General features: G+C 38.6%; 1 long non-coding RNA gene across 11 annotated transcripts in view; it reads right to left on the bottom strand.

The window, feature by feature from the left end:
• LOC135412330 (uncharacterized) overlaps positions 1–25,544 on the bottom strand; it is a 475,906-nt gene that overhangs the window by 449,726 nt on the left and 636 nt on the right. For 8 of the 11 annotated variants that reach the window (XR_010429568.1, XR_010429573.1, XR_010429566.1 and 5 more), the window contains exons 2-3: positions 22,867–25,508; positions 15,169–15,299 (exon numbers count right to left, since the gene is read on the bottom strand). This is a non-coding gene — a long non-coding RNA (uncharacterized LOC135412330). Of the gene's footprint in view, positions 1–13,178; positions 15,131–15,168; positions 15,300–22,866; positions 25,509–25,544 lie in introns of those variants that run through there. The other 3 variants (XR_010429567.1, XR_010429571.1, XR_010429578.1) reach the window with 3 other exon arrangements.

The following is a 25,544-nucleotide window of genomic DNA, read 5'->3' as shown; positions in this document are numbered from 1 at the left end:
GTGCTGAGCAGAACGTGAATCTCTTGGGTTTAACCTTCCTTCAGGAAGAATTCTGATATTCTTAAATGTCAAATGCACTGACTTTCTGCTGGATCTTGGGCCTGGGCAAGTGAAGGCAGGGCACCTATAAAAGGATAAGTATCCCTTTCATTTGAAAGCTCACAGTTGTAAACAATAAATATCACCCTCCCCAGGAGGAAGGGAACAGAAACTGGTTGCAGCTTAGACAAAACTTCATTCTGGTTTTGTCTCTGGACCGTGATGTCCTCCCAAGCTGCTCTATGAGCCTGGACCCCTTCAAAATTGCCTGCTGATCTCTGCTGGTTCCTTCTCCTTCCTTTCCAGCCCTCTTTGCCCTTCAAATAGAGATCCAAGGGTTGCTGGATCTCCCTGCACATCTAACTTCATTAATTCACATTAAAACATTTGCAAAGCTTACAAACTGTCATTTCTTTTCACCCTGTTACAGTTTCCTCTATAGCAGTTACTTCACTGGCTGGATCTGTCACTGGCAGTTCCTTGGTGACACAACATAAGTTGTACCAAAATCACTTTGTTTTACCTTATAGCCCAAACTAAATCCCTTTAAATGAAGTTCCCAGTACAGATACCAGCCTGTTCCATTCTTTAAGGGTGACCAAAGGACAATACTACTCCAGCAGCTGCCTCCAAACTCCATGCTTTGCATACATCTCAGAAAGGAAACTTGTCCTGGAGTCAGATGATCAGTTTGGCTGGAAAAAGACATTCAGCCTTCAGCTAAGGCTTTCTTTTCTATCAAGAGCTCTGCTATGAACTGAGTTTTTTTTCTGATAACTTTTCAGATCGTTTTATGTGAGATTTCTATGTTTTCCTCCCAACACAACCATTCTATCTGTGTTTCAGGGAGAAGGGGGGTAATGTATTCTCATGTTTGCCACAGAGCAAGCACAGATTCATCTCAGATATGACAACCAGCACACTCTCTTATCTACAGAGAGGGTCATCTCTTGTGCTTAAGAATATGGTGCAAATGATTGTACCAGTATATTGCTAATGCTGAAATCTACATTTCTATGTAAAATAATTTTCTCTTTTGTCTGTAGTTGCAACTTGGAACGCTTTCCTTATATGCACTATAAAATGTTAATAGCAAAATTTAGTGTGACTTTATGACTGTGGTGTCATTTTTCTCAGCTTGATCAGCTCTTTCAAATGGCATCATTATGATGGAAGTTGTTTACAGTAATAAAGCAAGAATAGTTCCAATAAAATAGTAGGTGCCTTTACAGTTAAAGAGTAGCTGGCATTTAAGAACACAGCAGCTACTCGTTCTGGGGGTGCAGAATCCCACGAGCCCACAATATAATGGAGTTAATGCAGGTAATTACAAGATTGCCCCCCTCAGGACTTGGGGGTGTTGAGAGAGACAACAGGAAATACATTGTGGATTGGAAAGGGGGAAAAGTAGCAAAATGGTATATATTGACAGTGGAAGGAGAAACAACTCTGTAATGAAGCTTTGAAGTCTCCAGAATTGTGGATTATTCTATTGTAATGTTATTCTTCATCAGTCATTTGTCACCAGTTATTGACTTATGAGAATAAAGTGGTAACATTTTAAGATTAATTTATAAGGATTTTGCTAATGTTACATGATTAATAGAAATTACTTTAAAACTAACTTATTGTAGGTATGCTTTAACATCTGGGAATACACATGGATGATGCTTCAAAAGATGTTTAATAGATGATGTTCTAACTACCAGCTATAAACACTAATGCTCTGGGACATGGGAAATAATTTATAAACCATAGGTCTCTATAAACACCTTAAAGAATACTTTGTAGCAATAAGAAAATAATCAGTGATGGTGATTTACACCTACTTTACCCCGTGTAAAGCATAATGCTGAATAAGACCTTCAGCTCAAGGATTCAGTGTCCAGTCTGTAGAAGGAGGTTACAGTGCAAGTGTGTAACCTGCCAGGAAAACAGCTCAGCTGGGAGGAAAACCTGCAAGAAACCTCACAGGGGCTTTGAAAGCTGCATCAGGCCAAAAATAGAAATTGGTGTTTGCTTGGTTAACAGTGATAACTGGCAAAGTCTGGGTCAAGGTTAAACAAGTGAAACCTCCTGTGGAGTGCTCATCCCCTTGGCAATAATTTATTAGCAAAGGTTTTACCCGGGACAGCAACAAGTAAATCCCAGACTGGTCACTGCTGTCCTACAATGAAATCTGGTAACAGCACTGATTCCATTTGAAGGCTGTACTTCAAGATTGCAGTTCCCTGCCAGAGAACTGAGGGTGTGATTGATTTACATGACAGTGTTTTAACTGAGAACCCTGTAAAATAATTCAAACCCAGTTTGACATCCTGCAAGACAACCTTATATTAAGAAACGTCAGGACTGTAGAGCACAGAAAGAGAAGGCCATGATATATTTTTTCAATGACTACCAGAAGTGGTGGGGATACACACCTATAAAACTCCCCAACAATGTGTTGCAGCACATTGTATCCTTGGAAAGGCCAATCAAGTAGCACATTATGTGGTACTTGTGAAATGTTACAAGTCTTGGAATGAGGAGCAGAAATTTGAAACAGGCACATAAATCTGAGTCAGGCTGTTAGGGCTGAAGAATTTTCTTTTATCTGGATTACCCTGCTGCTCTTATTTGATGTTGAAGGGTGTTTATAACTGTTAAACTGAGAATGAAAAATAAAAGCCAAGATAATGTGGTGCCACGTTCACCCAGGAAGAAGGATCATTGAGGAAATCAAAGTTACCTTTGACTCATGGGATAAGGGAAGGAGATCTGTGCCTGGACAGGGGCAGATCCCGTGTGTTCATGGGAAGAACAGCCTTGCTAAAATGATTGCCTAATGTTTGCTGTTGGTAAACTACACCCTTGTTACATGATTGATTATTGAAAATGTACAGGGCTGCATTCTCCTCTTTTAATCTTACAGATGTTTAGTGACTTTCTCTGCCTTTCAGAGCAGTTTTAATCACTAGGGATTCGTGTCTACAGGGTGCATAACACTGTGGTTGTAACACACTGTGCCACACAAACAGCATTTTTTTGGCTTCATCCTTCCTGTGCAAAGAGAGAACAAATTTGATTCTGAGCCTTTAGATGCTCATTATCAGGCAGATTTGTACAAATCATTGTCCATACACGTGGTTGGCAGTTCCACCAAAATGGAATGCAGTGCAGGAAGGTAAATCTGTCCATAAATCTATGCAAGATTTGGGTCATAATAACAAACTCACACGTAAGGCTTTTTTCCAACAAAACCCCCTCATTTCATTAGGAGAATTTTCTCCACATCCATTTCACCCAGTCTTTGAGAACGTTTACATATGTTTCCCTTAATTCAGCATTATTTGGAATGGTAGGGGTGTTATTCTTCCCCCTCTCCTGGCTTGCACAAGGGTGGAGCAAAGGGGCATAATCTGATTAATCCTTTTCAAACTGAAGGGCTTTGCAATTTTATTCCAATACCAAATTATTATGAACAGCTCAACCTGGCAATACTCTTTGATAGGGAGAAAAGTATTTCAAAGTTTGCCTGCACTGCCTGGTGAGGCCAGAGCTGGACTATTTGAATGATCCCTTTGAAGCTTGCAGCTCCCTGGGCTCATTGTCATCCAGAGCTGTAGTCCCAGAGGACTGGAGCTGCTCCAGGCTTTGCAAACTTATTACAAGTACAGGTGAGTTGCTGTCATCAAATTGGAGTGCCCATTAAAACTTCAAAGGAGAAGCTTGATCTAAGTTTTCCTTGACATAATGTGTAATACTTATTACAGAGAGATTTATTAAGCTTCTCTCATTTTACAGGTTGAATCTAGTGGAGGGTCATGGAACACATTAAGGTTTTGACCAACAGTAAAGAGCTGAAATTTTCATATTTTGCTATTCATGACCTTGGGACTACCTAAAATGGCAGCCACCTGTAATTCAGTGCAATTGTGCCTAAGCACATCCACACTTTCCCCTCCATTGATGTTTCAAGAGACAAAAAAGCCATAAAAAGATGAATGTTGAGTGGGTTTAGGAGGCGTTTGAGAAGCCAGGCACTGTGCTGGGCCAGAATTGAGGGACCTTGCCATCTAAAATAGTCTTACACTCAGCTGGCAATGCTACAAATTGGGGGGAAAAAATACATGCTTTAGTAAGTTAAGTGTGAGTGCTCTGTCCTGTCCTGAGCTAAGCCACTGGAGTTATTCTGGGTTTACAATAATGTAACTATGAGCAGAATATGAGCATGAATTTGTGTCTTATTCCATTTTTATATGCACTTCTCACTGTTTTGTTTTTACATTATTTGCACATTGGGAGGGCCAATGGCATGAATGTGGCAGGCAACAGGGAAATATTCATCCTCCTGGTATCTGACAGGACGCTGAGAACGTGGTCCCAGTGAGGAGGTCAGACTCCAAAAGCTTCCAAAAGCTTCTGGAAAATCTATTTTGTGCATGGATTTTTGTGCAAAGACTCCATGACTAGGTGGAGGAAGCTTTTTATTTGAGGGGGTTAATTTGGACTGCTGTACAACTGTATTTAAATCTTTTTGCAACGAACAACCTTTTGCCTACTGTCCTAAAGAATTTATTTGTTTTCATGAGTTTGCCTCAGCCTTCAAGTTATTGTAACAGTTTTGTGTATTTAATATACAGTGTGTGTTAATATCACAGACAGTTTTATAACAGCATTATAACTTACACCATTCCCTCCAGCTTTTTATGGACATCTACGCTCCTGCATTAAACTACTGTAGCTTGTGGAATTTACAGTAGAAATCAAGAGTGAAGTTCGATGAAAAGCCTTTTAAATTGTGTTGTAGACATCCACTGCATCCACCTTGCAAAAGGACTCAAATGAAGAGAACTCTCAGGTGGTAATTTCTAGCAAGAGTCCAGGATTACCATCCTGCCAGCCAAGCCATAAAGGAAAAATGATTGGAGTACAGTAGGAAGGCTAACTTCATCTTTTTACTTGAAGTCAAGTTTAATTATTTATGTTTCCCGAGGAAAATAAAACCAGAATGGTAACTGTGCATTCGTAGTTTAATAGAGGACTCATTTCAGATTCTGCAGCGTTAAAATACAACCAGTATATCCTGTCTAGAAAAACAAAAGCAGGAGAGACCCAATAGATAGATGGAAGCACAGAGAGACAGATAAATACATCTCTCCCTACCTCTGCAAAAAAAGGAGCTAAATAATGAGGAATTTTATAATTACAAAGAGGTCTAATTATTTATTGCACTGTGAAGACAGATTAATTCTTAATTTAAGAATTGCTATATAGTTTTTAATGTAAGCTGTATGCAAGTGATAGAAGTTCTTATTATGTTATCAACCAAAAAGGCAAGACACAAACAAACTGGGCTGTTCTTTTAACGTTAGAAATGCTCTGAATTTCTACTGCAAAATCTAAGAGATGACACAAGTTATACTTCACATTATCAGTAAATACTACCATAACCTCACCATGAGGCAACACAGGTTGTCACATCTAGTTACTATTTTCTTAGGAAATAAATGACTTCTGGTTATCATGGGCCGATGTGACATGACAGTGTAAAATCCTATTGCAGTCTGTGGTGAGCAGGATGATAACATATGTCACCACTCTACTAAACCTGTGAAAATCCCTTGGAATTCCTATTTATTAAACCTCGTATTTGCCACTCTGTGCAGTGCAGGGCTCCTTCCCTGGTTGCAGGGCAGAGCTGCTGACTGTTAATTGCTTCTGTGGGTTCCATTTCAATAGCAATCAACCTTAAACAGACCAGTGCAAACTCTCTTTCAAGAAATACTGGGAGCATTTTTCAGAAGAAGTGTGCTGCTGAATTACCTCAAGGACAGCTCTTTAGCCAGCTGTGTCACCTGCTTGCAGTCTCCTAGTTCAACTAACTTTAGCTCACAATTACAGCACAGCTGACCCATGCTAAAAGTCCATTACCTGCATTTAAGTTCTATTTACCTAACAGTTCTTATCCTCTTTATCACTCTATCTCTCACTTTTAGTCTTCTTTTTCTTACTGCAGATGTTCTTAATGGGGAATTATCCTGAAGAAATACTGTGAGGAAAATTATGATTAACCAGCCTCTATGTAATAGATGGAAGCAATTCCTGCAGAACTGTCTTTGCAAAGCAAAGCAAAAGGCAAACTGAAAAATTCAACTCCAGAGTTAAAAACCTCTGAGTTCATACAAATGGCCAATCCCTTTTTTCACTTTTGCCAGACTGATGTCCCACAGCAACAAGCTCCACAGTGTTTGAGGAGGATGTGTCCTGCTTAAAATGTCCCTGGGTGTTCTTATCATCTATGACAAGATCCCAATCATCCTTACCAAGGTGTTATTTCGTTTTGGTATCATATATATCATATATCATATTTGTATCCCATCTACCCTGCAGCCTTTCTGGGAAGCTGGTGATGCCAATTGGCCCAATCTTTTCTCCTTATCCTCTGCATTCTTTTGCATGGAGCTGCTTCTACTTTTGCAAACCTTCTGTTTGCAGTTGGTGGCCAGGATGGCACTTGCTGTTTGAAATGCAGAGGACAATCAATTTAATGACATTAAAGAGGTTTTCATATTATTCTTCCTTCCTGTACCAAAATTTTCCACTATAGCTGCATGCCAAAAGGAGGCCATTATTGCATTCTTGACAATGCTCTCTGGGTCCTTTGCCTTCGATACAATTAATTTAGAACACACCAAGGTGTAAAAATAGATTTTTAAAAACCTCAACCTTGTAAATTACATTAATTTGTATGTATCAACACGGAACTTAACCTGCCATCAGACTGATCATTCACCTAACTTGTTTATTTTCTTCTGAAGTTTCTTATTACCCTCTCCAGATTTGATTAACCTGAATAATTTTGTGTCACCTGCAAATTTTATCACCTCAATGCTCATCCCTTTTTCCAGTTCATTAAAAAAATATATTAAACTGTGGCAGTCCTGCTGCAGAAAAGGACACACTTGATGTCAAATTCTACTGTAGTGAAAACTGAGAAGTCATTCCTGCCTCCTTTTTATAGCTCTGGGTTGGATTGATCCATGACAAAAACTAAATGAAAGCTTTTTGGTCTGATAGCTGGGGGAAGATTGTTGGGCATGGAGTTTCTGGTTTTGTTTCCAGCTTTGTGACTGCTTAATTTCTTTACATTTTGGGAGGGTTAGAAAGGCTAGGCTTAAATGATTAAGCAGTTTATCCATATTTTTATGACATATCCAATGAGTTCTAATAGATGAATTGAAAAGGGAATGTCTTGATGGATGTGGAAAATCAGAAAGACAATTTTTATTTACCAGATCAGGTTCACTTAAAAGTAGTGCTTCTGTTATCTCAGCTTTGGGAGTATTGTTCTGAGACCTTTGGACATTTCAAAATGCATCTTTATTTAGAATATTCATCTGAAGGGGCCAACTTAATTCCTTCAGAATATTTGTCATTTATGTCTGAGAGGACACTCAGCACACTTGGAGCCTCTTTTGTCCCTTTCAGAAAGAAGCAACTTGGGGATTAAGTAGATGGAAGCTAAACAAGTTTCACTGATGCTTCCCTAAAATTGGAAAGTAATCCTCTAAGTTATTATTAATATTTAACTCCAAATCCTGATGCTCTGTAATTCCTTTAAAAGGAAACTGTGTTATTATTTTCCCAAGAACATGGGTTACATTGTATTACACACAGAACTAATATGTCTGCCTGATAATTATGTAACCTCACATCACCTTATATCTGCCTGGAACCCACGGTACAGAATTTTTTCCATGTGTTGGATTTTCGGAGCTCTTTGAACTCTGAGAGCTCAATATGAAGAGTGGAAGTATTTTTACACAAAGCAGTCCTTTCACAAGAAGGAGTCTGAACCTCTTTGCTGGATTATCTGCCTTGTACAAGATCACTGACAGAAAAATTCCCAGCCAAGGGCTGCACATACCATTTTTTGGGTTCTAAATCCCTTGAAAATGTATATTGCTTTATGCAAATGGTTTCAAGATATGGACACTGAAATTCTTTTGGTGAGCTGATGACTTAAGGATATCTGTTCATATGAGAAGAAATAGATGAGAAGAGAAGGCTGGGGGGGGAATCTCAACGTGCATAAACATGTGATCAGAGGGAATGAAGAATAAGGAGCCAGACTTTTCCCAGCAGTGCCCACTGACAGGACAAAAGTGTGATAATGGACACAAAAAGTGTAACAGTCTGAACACAAGAAAACTTTTGCCCTGTGAGGATGGAAAAACACTAGAACAGGCTGCCCAGAGAGGTTGTGGAGTTCATTGGTGGTGACTGGCAACAGTCCTGGGCAACCAGCTCCTGCCAACCCTGCTTGGGCCAGGGGCTTGGACTAAAGGATCCAAGAGGTCCCTTCCAACCCCCACAATCCTGTGGAACTGCATACAGAACACTGAATGATTATTATTTAAAATGATTTCATGGCAGCTATGACTACCAGTGGGCAGTCTAAACACAGGAACTAGTTAACAATTCAAACAGAATTCACAACCAGCCAAGCCAAACACTAGAAGGGAGTAGTTGAGTCTTTGGTGAAGCTCTGAATTTCCAAACCACTTAACTCTGTTTGAAGATGGTCCTTCAAAACCTCTGAGATGCTTCTACACATTTACAAAGTTTATACCTAATACCTCTTCTCTGTGCATAGATTGAGTCCAATCTTACAGGTCCAGTGAGGAATATGAACTGTCAGAATTTCAAAACATTTCTCTCTCAAGCAATGAGAGAGGTGATAAATCCACCATTTACTGGTTCCATCAGCAACAATTCAGTTCCTTGTCTCGGTGTAGTTACATCCCCGAGACATGATTTTGTGGGTGAGAATGTGAGAAACCCTTTAATAAGAGCTAATGCCTCATTATTTTGCCCAGTAAAATCATAGAATAGTCCTAATTAAATCATTAAACCCTCGTGCTCTTTTGTACAGACTACCTTTTTCATAGTACAAATGATGAAAATGTTTCAACAATGGGACTTGAAATATTTTTGAAGGAATCTTTCTCCCATTGTTGCACATTAGACACGTTTTATGAACTATTAGTGCTTAGGGTGTGAAGAAGAGACTTCTCACTCCTTCCAAAGCAACATAAGTGACATCTGGAAGCAGAACACAACAGAGAGGAAATGTTTATGAGTTAGAGGAGCACGTGCTACCAGCACCAACTTAAATAAGAGGTATCAGATATTTCTGATGAGGAAAATCTTTGTGTAAGGTGAAATGGGCCCCATTCTATTCCTTTTGTTCCAAAGATGAGATGGATTTGAAAAACCTACCTGGCTCCTTGATGCAAGGACTCGCCACATGAGATAATCTCCAGCACATTCCTATTGGCAAGCAGATCTTTCACCCTTTTTTCTCCATGCATTACAGAAAATATTAAATCAGTTTGGTGTCCATAAAAACTTTTGATCCTAGGAACAGCCTAGGGCACTATCATTATCTTCAGGAGAACCATTTGTAGATCTTCAGTAGGTAGCACTAATTTAATTTCTTTGCTAGAGAAAAAGTGGCTGATTTTCTAGATCAATATTTGATTGAATATGTTTGAAATGGCAGCAGATAAAGGCCCCTTTTTCTGGCCCAAAGAGTTTTTGAACCACAGAGGTATACTGTTCTAGCTCCCCTGGGATCTGACTGCAAGGAGGTCTCAAAGATCTGTTAGAAACCTTCCTGCTGTTCCTTGTGTTCTTCCAGCAAGACTTTCTAAAGGTTGAGATGAGAAGAAAGAAGATCAAGAACCAAAATGTCTTTATATCCATTTTTTAATCTTTCCTGGTGCTTCTCTTAACTAAAAATAATCGTTTATAACACCAGTTTACAAAAAAACTCCTCTAATAGGATCATGTGAAAGGAAGGAAAAAAGTGAGGGCCAGGCCTTCAGATTTGCTTTAAGAAGATGCTCCAACAACTTTTGCAAGCCATTGACATTTGAGGGCCTTTTTCTCTTTCATGGCACTAATTAAAGCAGAATATCAATGTATCATCACCTTGAAAGTGATCTATTAAAGAGATGTGCTCAAGGCTGGAAAACCAGGGCGATGGCCACATGTTTTAGAAGTTCAGAAGAAAAGTTGCCCAGTTATGTTAAATAACTACAGAAAAGCATGAAAGCGGTAAGATATTCTTAAACAATGATAAGAGGTGCTGCTGAAAGAGTGGCACGATGGGAGAGCCTGCCCCAGTACATTCCATAGGAATTCCTGGCTAAGCCATGCACACACAGGCCTCCCCTCCCTCAGCCCCACAGAGAGCAGGGCTCGTGTTCGTGCTGTGCACACGGAGAGCTTTCTTTAAATCTTCGGGACCCGGGGGAACATTTCTCAGAATGAGACAATGAAAGATTGTGGATGGAAACTTCTTGTACAATTGAGATAAGAAATGCACCCAAAGAGTAAACCATATTGCCTGTCTTGACTACACGGGTAGCTTGATGTTACATGATTAACAGCCTATGTACCTCTACATGATAAAATCCATTCGTCTTAACATTAAAATGTAATTTTTACATTGTAATACTTTACTTAGAGCTTTGATTTTGCTTTTAAAATAAGTATGTTTAACTTGCTAATAATGTGGATGGACTCTCTTAATATACAAATTAGAAAGAAAACTATATTAAAGATAGTGAAAGCATGTGGTACCCTATCAGTCCTGATGATAGAGGTTCTTACTCATCTGCTGCAGAGTCTAATATCAGTTTTTCTGTGAGCTTTATAAATATTATATTATTTGCAGGGATCCAAAGTCCCCTGGTTTAAAAATGCCTTTTCAATTACTCAGTATTTGAGCAACATTGAATACTACTTTAATTTATTTCACTGTGAAGTAAAATGCATCCCCATAAGTCAAAACTGTGTAAGATGCACCAGTAGCTGTTCTGTATGTCATTTCAGTGACCCTGGCAAAGACTTTCAGTCTTTTAATTTCTTTTAGAAGCAGCAAAAATGCACCAACATTTCTGTTAATCTCTTGGGAAATAAAGGAGAAAAAAAATCACTCCCAGTCTCGTATCTACCCCTGTAATTTAGAAAGGTAGCTCTGGTAACTCCAGTGCTTTGTATGTAAATAAATTGTAGGTTGCTCATTACTTCATAAAAAAAAAATAAAAATTAGCAGCTTTGCCACCCACTATTTCTGCATCAGAGCTGAATGAATAGATAATATCAAAAACACCTCATCCAGTTGCTGTACCAGGTTCTGCTAACCGAAACCATAAGCCTCCAGCAGCGAAGTCAGATACCCAATAGTCTCTGCATGGATCAAAGTAAGCCAAACAAAATCTATGTTTTGTACCTGCTCCCAATACGTCTGGGAAGCACTGTTAATGAAAAATGAGGTTGATGTACCTATTGCACACTTTTGGATTATTGTTCACTGCCATCAATCTGAAACCTAATGAAACAGAGACCACCTACAGTGGAGGGATATTGTGTCCATCTGACAAACTGCATCCAATTTACGAACTGATGGGATGGCATAAGCTGCCACTGGTCAGATGATTTCCAGCTCCTGATTGGTCATACATTAAGCGTTAGGAACGGGGCAGTGCCATTTCCACTCTCGTTCTCTGGCAAGAGTAGAAGTATCACACAGTCCCCCATCATTCTGGGATAATGATGGCACGCAAAGTGCCCGTTTCTCCCCGCTGCGGACACAAAAATCGTAGGAGACTTGGCTTCTGCAGCCTGTCTTTATGGAATTAACAAAGAAATACGCTTGCCATGACATATATTGAACCTTCGCAGCGCCTTTCCGGGGAACTTTACGGGCACATGTGTTATGTGTGTCACAACCAAACTCTGCAGGAAGAGATAAAATAGTGCACACATCACACAATGGGGATAAGCAATGGGCAACCCAGGCTCCAACCTGCACAGCACACAGAGGTTTTTCCAAAGAAAAATGCTGACTCTCGAAATGGAAGACGTTTTAGTTTCTGCACCTGTTCTGCTCGGTATCTTGTTAGGCTGCTTCTACTTCTACTATATGTCATACTAATAGGGAGAAGCAAAACAGGGAGAAATTATGATGGATATTAGTTGATCCTCTTGTTATTGCTAGATGTGATTATTGCTTTTTCCTGCTTGGGCTCCCTCAGCGTACTCCTAACAGAGTGCAGCTTATTAAAAAGCTCTGCTGTTTAAGTTTTACTGGCATAATAACCAGCTCTCTCTTTATGGTTGTTCTGAAGTCGATTCACTGGCCACCTGTCAGTTTGTGAAATAAATGCTAGGTTTTCCTAATGACTATTAAGATTTTTCATGGCTTTTTCTCCCGTCCTATCTCTCTGAACTTGTCCAGTGCTGTGCTCCTGCTCGTGATTTATGCTTAGCAGGTGTTTGTTTGCTATGGGTTTCTAAATGTTGGCTTCCTACTGCAAGAAAGGAATGGGAAGGTGGGAATGGCTTTATTATATTCTGTATATTGTTCCACAACTCTGCAATGGATTTCCAGCTGACACTCTCTGTGCTGCCTCATATTAAGCCACAAAACCCTGTCTGTATCAGCAATATACCAACTAATGCAAGGGAATTCACAGTTAAGACTGAAGCTCTGTTATTAACTTGCTATATTGTGCCTGGGTATTGCTGCACAGATTGTTTGGTACATCCCAGGATTGCTGCAGTAGGTAAACAGAAGCAGGTGAACCCACAGTACAGCTTCAGTCTTCTCCAGGAGATTCTGTGCCTGACTGTTTCAACCAGCCCTTTTATCTTTCGCTGAATTTTGGCAACTTAAATTTTATCTTTTGCTATTTCAGTTTTTCAGCTTTAAAATGTTTGTTTTGTGATCCAATACAAAATATCCTTAGTGATCTCTTGTGCAAATACATAAAAGGTTTAGCTAACTTGTTTTAATTTACATAATTCACATAATAGTTTAGATCTACTATGCTAAAAAATCATGGCAATTAGTTAATTAGAGCAACCCAATTTTAAAATCATATTACTTACCTGATAAAGTGTAAATGTTCTTGTCAGAAACATTCTAGTGTTTGTCATAAGTGCTTTTTACCCCTAATTCTCACAGCCATTATTCACTCTAGAGAGGATAACTGCTGCTGTGAAGTTGTGGATGGTTCAGCATTACTACTTGTTTTCGATCCTGTACCTTCACAAACGGTGCAATACTGCAAAAATCTTACCTTTCCTTAGTCTGCAAAAGCCTCTGAGGCTGCTGCTGTCACCTGGGGGTTTGTTCTCCGACGCCTCCCGAGTCAGCAGGAACAAATTTTATAGCCTTCATTGGGCTTTGGGTTATTCTGCATTTTAATACACCTTTCCCAACACAGCTCCCCCTTTTCCCAGACAGGTCCTACTTAGCCAGCAGTCATCATTTTTTCCTGTCCTGCAGGGGCTCCATGGCATTTTGGTCACCTTTTTCCCCCTAGTCAGCTCTTGTTTTTTGCCAGTGCTGCTGACTGAGCATGATCTGGGGCCTCCTTTTATTATGACATTCTCCTGGTGTTGCTCGTGTTACCTCAGCAGTCACTGGCATGGTCTGTAGTTGACTCCTACAGTTTTATAAAGTTTTGACTTTTTCCTGGTGACTTGCAGTGCATACAAGTCTATTTACTATCTAACTTCCCTCCATATCATTGAGATATACACCAGAGCAAAGACTGGCTGTCATTTACCAGCAAAAGGTTGTTATTTTTGTTGTTAAGTGTGTGCCTGCTGTTTTGACAATAACTCTTCTGTTTCCTTGTCTCCTCTGCTTAAACTTCCGAGCATAATTTAGAAGGTCTTCTGAAGACTGCTGCTTATCAATATTTGTTAGCTCCATTTTGTAACTCTCGTTCGAGGAAGGTGTCATTTGATTTATTTCTTTATTTGGATATTTACTGCTCTCTAATAAGAGTACCCAGTCAATGCTCTGGGCTCCACTGACAACCTTTTAAATATGCACATAAATAAATAGAATTTCCAGTTGTCACAGGATCCATCAGAGAGCCCAACAACAAAATGGATGTAACAAAAATAATTTGTCCCTACAAAGTGACTGATAGTTCCAGTGGCCCCAATGGAACAGGAGCTGTATATCATTACCATGGAACCACAGTGACATCACCAACCCCTTCCACTTGTATTCCTACAGGACAGGGAGAAGGAATGGGCTGAAGGTGGCAAAACATGATTTTATAATGTGAGCAAAGGCACCTTGCAACAGTTTTAAGAGGGATGTTCTTAATATCTGTAGGAAAACTTGAGAAAGAAATCTGAATGTAAGAGACCCTGATTGCATCACTTTAATCATTAGTCTTCGTGTGGTGCATCAATTTAGGTGGATTTTCCCATAATTTTCTTGGTTTGAAAAGAGCACAGCCAAGCTTGTAACAGGCCTAGTTGGTGTTAAAACAACAAATGTAACAAACCACAGCCAGACAGAGTCACACACACGTGTGGGTTTGTAAAACCTGAGCTCTGCTGTTGTACCACACTGGAATCCTCTTTTTCTCCCAACGTCTGCAACAATGCTGAATTGAGCAGAGACTGTACTGAGAGAGGGACTTTTTTATATAGTGTTTGAATCACCTTCCTTTTAAAATGCTGCTAAGTGTGAAATTAGTGTTGTCCCTCAAAGTGCATCAGAATAATTGTCAGTAATTGAACACAGTTTGGGGGCTAATTACACAAAAATTGATATTAAAAGAATACTACAGGATTGATTGAGTTTTGCAGTTCATATTTAGTTTGCAAATTACTAGAGTTGAAAGGCTGTGGTAAGAAACAATAAAAATCCATTCAAAGCTGCTAAAGCAAATTAAGGTTTACTACTCCTTTGAAAGACAAATGATCCAAGTGAGGTAATGTAGGGAGAACAGTCAAAATGTTCCTGAAATTTACCATAGATTTTAAATATCAGGTGTTTCAGGATGGTGTTGTTGAAGACATTTAATTTTCCCAACGAATTTCTGTTCAAATGGTTGGGGGTTTTGCTTTGGGTTGTCTTTAAAATGGGAAGAAATACTTTCTTGATGTGTTTTGTTGAGGATCTGTGAGCCAGAACGTGCCAAGATGTGAGATGTCAGTTTGGGGAAGAATTTTTAAACACCAACTGATCAAATTATATATAAAGTGTCATAAATAAATGAGATTTTTGACAAAAGTAGAGCTTTTTAAGTCTGAACTTACCACTGTTCCTCGTGCTGGAAGGAATTTTGTGACCCCAGAAGCAGTTGAGGTGCTCCCAAATGTTCCTGGAAGAAGTCAGAAGCACGGAGGGTCTCAAGGTCTGTTGAGTGTTTTGTTGCAACCAGAAATTGCTGGAGAGTCAGGGGAAAAAAGGAAGTCAAATAAACATTTATCTACCCCCAAAATTGATTGAAACAGAAACATTTTCTTTTTAAACTGGAAGCATGGGAACACCACTAAGTGATATTTTGAACATACATGTGACAGTGCAGAATGTTTAAGATGTGAATATTTCACTCATGGAACATTTGAAAGGCTGGATTGAAACCATTTATTTCTGGTTTTTTTTTTTTTAATTGAAGCTTGTAAATATTGTGAAGAAGACAATAACCTTTTCAGATTTATTTTCCTATAAAAATGTTATTTGCTCTTTATAAAAATATCTAGAGAAAGTTTGTCAGAATGATTGCTGATGTTTTTCTCTTACTGAAAAATGGTAACTCTAGAAAAAAATTATTACAATAACATTTTAAATAAATACAGTCTAGAGAAGTATAAAATAAACATTCTTGTAAAATATTTTAAAAATCTAGTAAATTTTGTGGTCCATGTAATTGTTTGAAGGGTGAATATCTCGGTATAATTACTTATCATTTTACAGGATTATTGTATCAAGTAATTTGGATATTACAAAAACAGTGAATATTTACATTAAGAACAACAATATTTCTAAATGAAATAGCAAGTTTTGGGAAAACAACTGAAAAGCATCTGAGTTAAAAGAAAACAAAAAACATTTCTCCCAATAAATACAAAGTTTTAGCTAAACAATTAAAAAAAAAAGCAAAGAAAAATAATCCTATCAGGATGAAGAGATATGAGGAAAGACTGCATAATACTTGCAACCTCTAAATGAGCATAAATAAGGAATTCAGAAATAGTTTGTGATGTTATAAATAAAGGCAACATGATAATAGTTTTATAGGTGGTGTGAAATGTCACAGTGGTAAATATATGCAGCAAATCAAACAGCCACTCACTGCTCAGATCCTAAACTACTAAATACTAAGGTAACAGAATTCTCAAACTTCTTTTAGTGCAGAAAAGTTTCTTGCTTAATGCCCAAGAAATCAGGGTTCTTTTAAAATAAAGAATATCCCCTATACAAATGATTATTTTGATAAATCCCGCTGTCCTCGCTGAAACCTTATTTTATATTAACGGTCCCGTTTGGAGAAATTGGTGAGTTATTGTGAGTGTTCTATTTATCACTGCCATTTTAAAACAGGCTTAACTGAGATTTGAATGCTACATTCCTGGCAGCAATTTGCACTGCTGGGAATGTTGCCTTCTCTTTAGCTGCCTTAGAAATACGAATCCAAGGTCAACCTGAAAACAGATTTTCCTTAGAAATAATCCTTCCTTACAAGCAGCTCACACAGATCACTGACTAGTACAACATAACTGTAAAATTACACAGTTTCACCAGGAAAATCTTTCAATAGCTTCAAGGCCATGTAGTTTGAAGAAGGAAACTTCAAAGATCATCCCCAAATCTGAGTCCTTTTATATGACTGTGCTCATAGCAAAGCCCCTCCCTGTTTTCTTTGTGGTCTTTCATGATTTAATTAGAAACATCTTTAAAAAATGACTTTTTTTTTACTGTAGTAGTATAACATCTGCATTTTCAGCAGTATGTTGTTTAATCACACTGGGTTATAAAGTGAAATTCTTAGTACTCAGTGTAATATCTTGTAGAACCCGAACGTTTGGTCTTTTAGTGTCCCTGACTCATCATCTTCCATTCTTTCATCAACATTTTAATAGCCATTCTTAAAAGTGTAATTTGGTGGATAATTCTCTAAACCTGGTTCAGTTTTGTTGTTTCTTTATAAAGTTATATCCCTGCACGTGTTTTCTTTCTGTGATTACTGCACCTGAAACTAATTTCAAGCACAGACTTAAACCCAGGGCCAGAACAAGCTCAGAAGGTGATAGAGCTGTGTTGGGTTATGTTGTGTTCTGAATCCTGGGCAAGAAAATTTTCTCATTGTCAAGAATTTCACTTTTAGCTCTGATTGAAACGTGCTTTTTTATTATATACCTCTAATATTATATATCTAATGCACTGTATGTAGTGTCATTTGAGTATAAAGGAGGGAATCCTGGTTTAACCCTGTGCTCAGTCCCTTTGTGCTTTGCTGGATGTGGCTCTTGCTGGTGACAGTTTCTGTCTCTGTTCCCTTGTAGACTCTGAAAATCAGCTACCAGCACATGATCTGGGTAGAGCATTTATTCACTTATTCACCTCTTTCTAGGTAATGGGATTGAAATAAAAATCCCTCCAGTAAAGTGAGATACCTACGGATTTTGGATCAAAATTTCTCTGAGGATAGCACCTACTTAAACCTGTACCTGATCTGGACAGCTCTGAAATAAATATTTTTTACATGTTTACTTAAATATTTTTCTTGGCTATGGGGAAGGGTAAATAGTCATGGTAACTGGGCTCTTTAACACAAGCAAGTTAACTATAAGAATAATTCTTTCCTTATTCTCAATTAATAAATATTTATCATAGAAACCAGGGGACTGACTGAGGAAGCCCAAAAGAAAACTGGCATTGAATTATTTGTGAGATCTAACATCACTGAACTGCATAAAGTTTAAAAAATCTGAAAAAATCCCCCCAAATCAAAACCCTCAACCAAATAAAAACATTTGATGTTGAACCTAAGACTTGCAAACATACTTTAGGTTCTGATTTGAAAAGGGACTATGCAGTACTGACTTTTTCAGTAGCTGTGTGCACTATGGAAGCCATATGTGACTACTTGGGTTTTTTAACCACATTCTGCAAAAAGGCCAAAAAACGAGATGGTATTTTCTTCCTAAGTGTTTAAAAAAAACCCAAAAACAACAAACCCAACCCAAACTGCATATAGATTTCTATTACATATTTAATGACACAAATATGTTGCCATAAGAATAAAGGAATGTACTGGGAAAGGAAAAACCAAAATCAAAATTTTTGTCCTTATTTTCACATGGTGTTGCTGAAATCTTCATGTCTTGGCATGCCCACTTCTCACTTTCTTAAGAAAAATCTTTAAAGCATTTTGGTCCTTGAAGCACTGTTGGACTGAATATATGCTTTTGACCCACAAGTGACAATTATGAAGCTTTGTTTCAAAGGTGGAAGGACTCTGCATTGCAGCTTATATTACTAGTTAATTCTTTGAAAGGTAATAATCAGAGCCATTGTCTGAACTCAATCTCATTACACACGAGGAAATCTGGAATAAAGCTACTGCAGGCAGGTTAAAGGCAATGAACTAGATCAGATTTATATTGGCTCGGCTGAGATCATAAATTGGACCTGTAATTGGACCTTTAGTTTTAAATAAAACATTTGCAATTGGCTGTTCTGCCCAGGGAACAGACAACTGTATCTTGCCAGAGTTCTGAACCTGTTAGAATTAGCTGGGAGAGAGTGGCTAGATGATGAACATGGAATTCCAGAAAAGAGAGAGAAGAAAAACTGGAAATAGGAAAGTGCTGAATTTGAAGTAGATTATCCTTAAACTTGCATCTGCATTAACAGTGTTTATGGACCAGGAGGAGTGTGAATTTAAAGTAAAATATGTGTTGATAAGGGTGTGATGTCCATGTCATGCTTTTCTTCTTTTTGCTTTAAAAAAGCTGTAGTTGGGTTCATTTGACTGAATGGCCATTTGCAGCTGGACTGCATTAGATGCATTTCAGCATTTTCCACTTCAATTTAATCCAAAAGGAATTTGGTCCATGTGCTTCAATACCACATCATGATGTGAATCAAAGTACAGGACACCAGGACAATCAGAGATTCACTTCAAAAGCACAATGCTGATGTGAACTGAAATGGCTCTAAAATGAGAAGAACTCTCAGGCACAGAGAGGTGTTTGTAGGTTTTGTTGAAGGTTGTTTATACTCTCAGTGGAAACTCTTAGAAAAAGGCCTTGAGTGAACCTTCCTTAGAAGAAATCAGGGCAAGACAGCCTGTAAATGTACTGCTTTAAACAAAGAAATAAAATTATCTTGTCAAGATCAAACCTCGCTTGCTGGTTTTTATCCAGCCAATGTAAGAATGGTGTATAAGACATCTCTTAGGACTGACTTTCTCGTAAAGGAATTTTTTTTTAAAAGAAACAAGGACTTACTGAGATAACATTAACTCTCCTGCTGCCCTTTAAGAGAAAACATCAATTGCAGTGCAGATACTTTTGGCCCAAACCAGCTAACCTGGTTAAGGGCTGAAAGAGAAGCTTTTGCTCCCTTTCACAAGACATTTTCCATGTGCAGTGCAGATGAAAGCCCTGATGTGCTGATGGTGCTGCTACACCCAGATGGGCCAGCAAGTCAACTTGCAGAAGAATCCCAAGTTAGTTGATAACAGATTATCTCCAGGGCAAGGCAGGAACTGAGGAATCCTTCAAAGAGAGAAGGCTTGATAGGATGCTCACATGGTGAGTGGACTGTCTTGCCCACGCACCTGCTGCAGGCACCTCAGCTCTGGGTTTGTGCTTCCAGAGCTTGTCTGGAAAAGGCCATGTCATCTGTTTAAAGTGCCTTCACCAAGTATTTAACCAGCCTGGATGGCTTTGGTAGAAGCAGGAAGATCTGCTGTGTTGTGAAGAAGAAGGGGTTTGGGCACAGAAGGGCCAGCTGGGCCAGCAGTGTCCTCAGCACTTTCAGCAGTGCAGCTCTGCAGGGAAGGGGTGTCTGTCTGTCCTGCTCTGACCCGGGGGCACAAAGCTGGGAGTTAACTGTGCCCTGCAGAGACAGCCTAGATGGAATTAGTTCTTTTGTTTAAGAATAAACTGAGCCTAACCTCTGCTTGGGGATGTGGTTCCTTCAAGACAAAAAGGCAAATAACTCAGTTAACATTTAGAAAAATGGCTTTAATGAAGAGGAAAATGGCATTTAATCTTTCGGTGCATCCTGCATTTTATGAGTAAATTTCATGGGAAACTGTGTAAATGGAACATAATTATTTTTAAAATAGAATCCTTTCTTATTAGCTACATAACTGTCGTGTGTACATAAAGCACCCTGCTGAACAGACAAAAGACTGGAAAAGTTTCCTGGAGAGTTTCTGCTATTGAAAGAATAAAAATTGAAGCAGTGGGATGAACTTTTGGTTCACAGACTCAAATACTGAATGTTAAACCTGGCTGAGAGAAAATCACTTTATTCTGATAACCGGATTAGTTAGAACAAAAATAGAGAAAATTAAGAACTGAAGAGCAGAAAATTAAGGTGGAATGCAATTTAAAGAGTAAGTAGATGATGTAGGCTTTCATTTTCATCCCCCCTAGTGTCCAGCTAATTAAAATTACAATCAAAATGAAAGTCTAAACTTGTAAATATCTTTAGCTAATGATTTTGTCTTTTTAATCATCTTCACATTCAAAGACTTTATTTTATTCATTTAGAGCTTTACAATAAAATGAAATTGTTTTCCTCTAGTAAAATCCTTTTAATTTTCGTTATCTGTTTCTTTTTTACATCATACATTATGTATTCTTCTCTTTTCTTTCTAATTTCTGCACAGTATTCTCTGCTCTTATAGTCTGTGCTCCTCTTAGGCACTTACTTAAAACAGTTCTAGCACTTTATTACATTTAACTTTATAATACAAACTCTTTGCTTAGTGTAAAATCACTGGAGTTGCATCTTCTGGCTTGCTTAATTTAGACAAAGAGTAACTTTCTTCATAAGGTGCATATACAGTGAATTTTTATTATTCTGTCTACATTTAAAATTTCTTTGTTTCTGAGACAAATAATGGATTTTCCCCAATTTATCAATGGGTATTTGTCAATAATGGCTAGTTTTTTCTGCGAGTTTTGAGGCAACTCTTTAAAATGGTTCAAGAGCTAAAAGTAGTTAAACATAATCATAATGGACTGGGTAGCAAGGACTTACCTTTCTGACCTTGGTGTTCTAAAAATCCTGACCTTAGCATTCTGAAAATTAGTGTTTGCTGAGAGTATACTTAGCACTTCCCAACACTCTGGGAATAGGGAGTAGTTTTGTCATTTAAAAATGCAAAGTTAGGTCCTTTTAGTTTTGCGTGCTTATTTCACTGTGCAGTTTATAAAAATATATTTTGTTTCGCTTCAAAATTTGTTTTTATTATGTAAGTTTTCTAAATTGTGGTGAAGAAACCTGGAAAATGATGCTCAGTTTTTTACTTATCTGGGAAGATTTACGCTGTCAGTCATCACTCTGGTATCTGAATTAACTCCAGGTAAAACCTATTAGCAGCACAGAAGACTCTCAGAATTGTTATGAAGTGTCTGACAAACGTTTTAGGGGTTACAACATCTCTAGCTGGAAGAAGGCCTTTTCATTTGTTGATCTGTGCTTTGATTTTCTTGGGAATTAACAGGAAGGTGTGTTAGCATTACAGAGCTTTTTGGGAGATAATGATCAGTTTTATATTGGTGGATGAATACACATCTCTCCTGAAATAGTCCCACTTTACACTGGTAAAAGCAAGGCCAGATTTTGGCCCAGCATGTTTTGGAATCTCTAACAACATACATTCCCTGGTTCTGAAAGGCAACTTTCATCTGGCTGCTTGGAAGATCTCCAAGAGTTTGTGCTCTGCAAGGTTTGAAAGGGATTAACTGCAGACTCTTGTGCCTTTAGAATCAATATAACATATGGATTGGCCTCGTCTTCTTGAGTTGCCACTGACTGCAAAGGGAGTATTTGTACAATTGGGAAAGATGTAATTGGGCTTAAAGGCTGTGTTTTTTATGTGCAGAGTTAATTTATGTGAATGCATTAATGCTCATGCATCACTCATTTTGCTGGGTCATCTGCCAAAAACAGTTCCAAGATTTTGCCTATATGTACAAAGATGAACACAAGCCTTGAGAGCCCTCTAGCCCCCAAAGAGTTTAAAATAGCCAGTGCTTACTTAATCAGTTCATACTGTTAAGAGATAATCGGTGTTCTTGGTTTGGTCACCTGCATATGTTCTCTAATGCTAAACTTCTTAAATACAGAAGAATAATTGCATTCAGAATCATCACAACAGAGGCATTTGCTGCTTCAGACACATTTGTGAGCAGCTGCACTGCTTTCTACCAAGGTGTTATGATGGGCATATCCAGAGCCTCCGAGTCTGGGAATTCTTAATGATGCAAAATGGTTTTAAAACAGCCAGAAATAAAAGCACAGTGTAGACAACTCAATGCAAATGGAATCATAGAATGGTTTGAGTTGGAAGGGGCCTTAAAGACCATCCAGTTCTAAACCCTGCTATGGGCAGGGGCACCTTCCACCAGCCCAGGTTGCTCCATGCTCTGCCCCAGGGGTGGGGCAGCCACAGCTTCTCTGGGCAACCTCTGCCAGGGCCTCCTCACCCTCACAGGGGGGAATTTCTTCCTAACATCTAACCTAAACCTACTCTGTCTCAGTTTGAAGACAATCCCCCTTGTCCTCCCACTACACTTCCTGATGAAGGATCCCTCTCCAGCTTCCTTGTAGGCACCCTTCAGGTACTGGAAGGCTGCTGGGAGATCCCCATGGAAATTCATCAAGAAGTATTTTGTAGCAGGAATTTCCTGGATAAACAAAGGAAGTAGTACATACAAAAACTGTGCCAATGACAGGCTGTGGCCTGGCAGGGTGGTGGTTCTCACCTGTGTGCTCTTGCAGCGTCTGATCTCACATCTTGTCTCCAAAAGGGGTGGTTTGGTGTGTGGATGTGCTCTCCTGATGCTTTCTTCATGTCAGCTCTGGTGTCACAGCTTCAGCAAGTCAGGCCAGCCTAAAATGAACTCAGCAAAAAAACCCCAATTAGCTTTTCATCAGTGAATGAACTGTCCCGTTGTACAAGGGGATTGGTTGGGAACCAGAGCTGGGATAAGAGAGAAGAGGCTGCAGGGCCAGGACCAGGGTGAAGGGAAGAGCACAGCCGCCCTTGGCAGCAGCACTGAGCCCTTCAGGGGGAGCAGGAGGACAAGAAAATCTTTTACAGGTAACAAATGCTGGTTCAGTCACAGAAAACTCCATCGAGTCCCAGTGGCTGTTGATGTGTCTGAGCTGGGGTTTAAAACAGGGGAAAGCTGAAGCTCAAAGAGAGGGGGAAACTCCTTAATTAGCTGAGGACATGGTTTAAGTGCTAGTTTTTGATTGGCTTTGTTTTTTTTTAATCTAGGACCTCAGTGAAGTTTCAGTGGTTGTCTGTATGTACAACTTTGGTGTTCTTTTTAGGCATAAGTAAGCAAATTTACCTCTAGCAGAAAAAGGTACAACTGCATAATATTGAAAGGAGTATTTTGATATATTTATTTATGAGATTTTACATATGTTTTTACCTTTAAGAATTACTAAGGGCTGGAGTTCTTAAACTGTGGCCTATGGTGCATTTTGTAGAGCCTTGTGAAGTTGTTCTGTGCTTTTTAGGTCTGTAGAAAAATATTGAGTATATTTTTCCTTACAAACAACTACTGGCTTTAACACCAGGTTTTGTGATCACTAGGTAGATGAGGAATCGCCTCAGAAGAGAGGTGCTGCTCTCTGAAATAGAGATGTTTTGTGTTAAAAATTAACCTGAAGTGGGAAACTTTAAACACACTTGATCAATGGCTTTTTGCTCTTGGTAACATTGACCTTCGGTGGCTTGAAATACTATTGTAATTTTTCAATTTGCTATTATAAAAATCCAGATTTCATAAACATATTATTATCTTTCCATTATGATTACTTGTTCCCTCGAAGGTCTACAGTGCTTTTCTGCAACATCTAAATGGAAATGGGATTAGGATGAGATTCTGTCACTCAGGGGATTTGTGGAAAAAGGTGGGGATATGCACAGAAAAGGTCATTTCTTAGGGGCAAGATGAATAAAATGACACTGAGTTATGAAAAAGGACAGCAATAACAGTATTAGCCATTTTGCATGGCTTTAAATTGATTGTTTTATGCTGGAGACACTAGTGCTGGAGAACAATGCACTGTTATTTTCTTGCCTTTCATAATATCCTTACATAAATAAAAAAACCCCAACTCTTAAAAAAAATCCACATTATTTCAATGTGGTTCCATGTGAATTCTGTGTTCAGTGAATGTATTTGCTGTCTGGCTGTTTGTGGGATAACTTTACTGACAACATCTAGCCCAGAAATGGATGCTTTCAAGTGTTTGCTCTGCACATTGTTTGTTTTGCCACTCAAGTCATGATTTTATTGATGACTTAACCGGCTGAATGTGATATTTGAATGGACAAATAATTAATAACACACTGCATTATGATTCTTCTGGCAAACAGTAATTGTAATTAAATTGGTAAATGTGGCCTGTGGCTGAAAGATCAGATCAGTACTCCTTTCCCTTGAGAAGCAGACCTGTCCAACTTCTCTCTTGCTCTTGTTTTGTTGCTTTCCTGCTTTAAAAATCCTGAAGTCTGAGTGCCTGCTCAAAATAACATGATGTTTCAAGTAATTGCATTTTTATACAAAGTTTAAAAGTGTGCAGTATGTACTGTGTAAGATAATGATTAATGTTTTCTGGGCCCCAGTACTAAAATGTTTTATGGTTCTGATATATTACAGTATTTTTATTTAGATACATTGCTCCATAACTGCACTTGGCTAAAGTGACTTGACATTCTTTTTATGACAGAGACTACGATAAACATGGCCAAAAGAAGAAGAAAAAAACCCCCTTTTCAGTGTTGCATCTGATGCAATTAAGAAATAATCAGTGTACCCGGTAAAGTACAGAGATACTTCACAATTAAATAAGGGGATTTCTAGTGTATTGCATACTGAGAGAAAACAGCTCAAGAGAAGAAATGTTTTGGTCAAAATTGAATTAATAGATAAGATGAAGAATGCAGTTTGCTATGAAGCGTTGGATTAACTGCTCATGGCTGGGTAGTGAAAGGCACATGAACAACTGTGGGTGTAGGGGTTGAACACCGGTATTTAAAACTTTTTTGCACATGTATTTAGAAAATGTTTCTTGTATTGGTAACAGTCTTGCATTGTCCAAGGTTTCCAGGACCAAAAGGGTGCCTGGAGCAACATTCTTGCAAAGAACTGCCCTGCTACAATGTGTCTTTCTGGGTACTCCCAGAAAGATTTTCAACTTTTTTTGTTGTTGTTTTCTTTGCTGATTCACCTACCCCTTTGTAAAACTGTGTTTTCTGTCTCAAACCTGTCTAATTAGGCAGAAAGCTGTGTTTTCTTTCCCAAACACGTCTCTTTAGGCAAAAATTGACTCTTGACAGATCTTGCATGATGCTCAGCCTCAGTGATATGCGAAGTCTTAATGCTTTCTGAAACATACACAATAAACACCAATGTTTAAGTTT

Source organism: Pseudopipra pipra, chromosome 3 (assembly GCF_036250125.1).
Source record: "Pseudopipra pipra isolate bDixPip1 chromosome 3, bDixPip1.hap1, whole genome shotgun sequence".
NCBI classification, from domain to species: Eukaryota; Metazoa; Chordata; class Aves; order Passeriformes; family Pipridae; genus Pseudopipra; species Pseudopipra pipra.
This window is presented reverse-complemented; position numbering and strand designations above follow the sequence as displayed.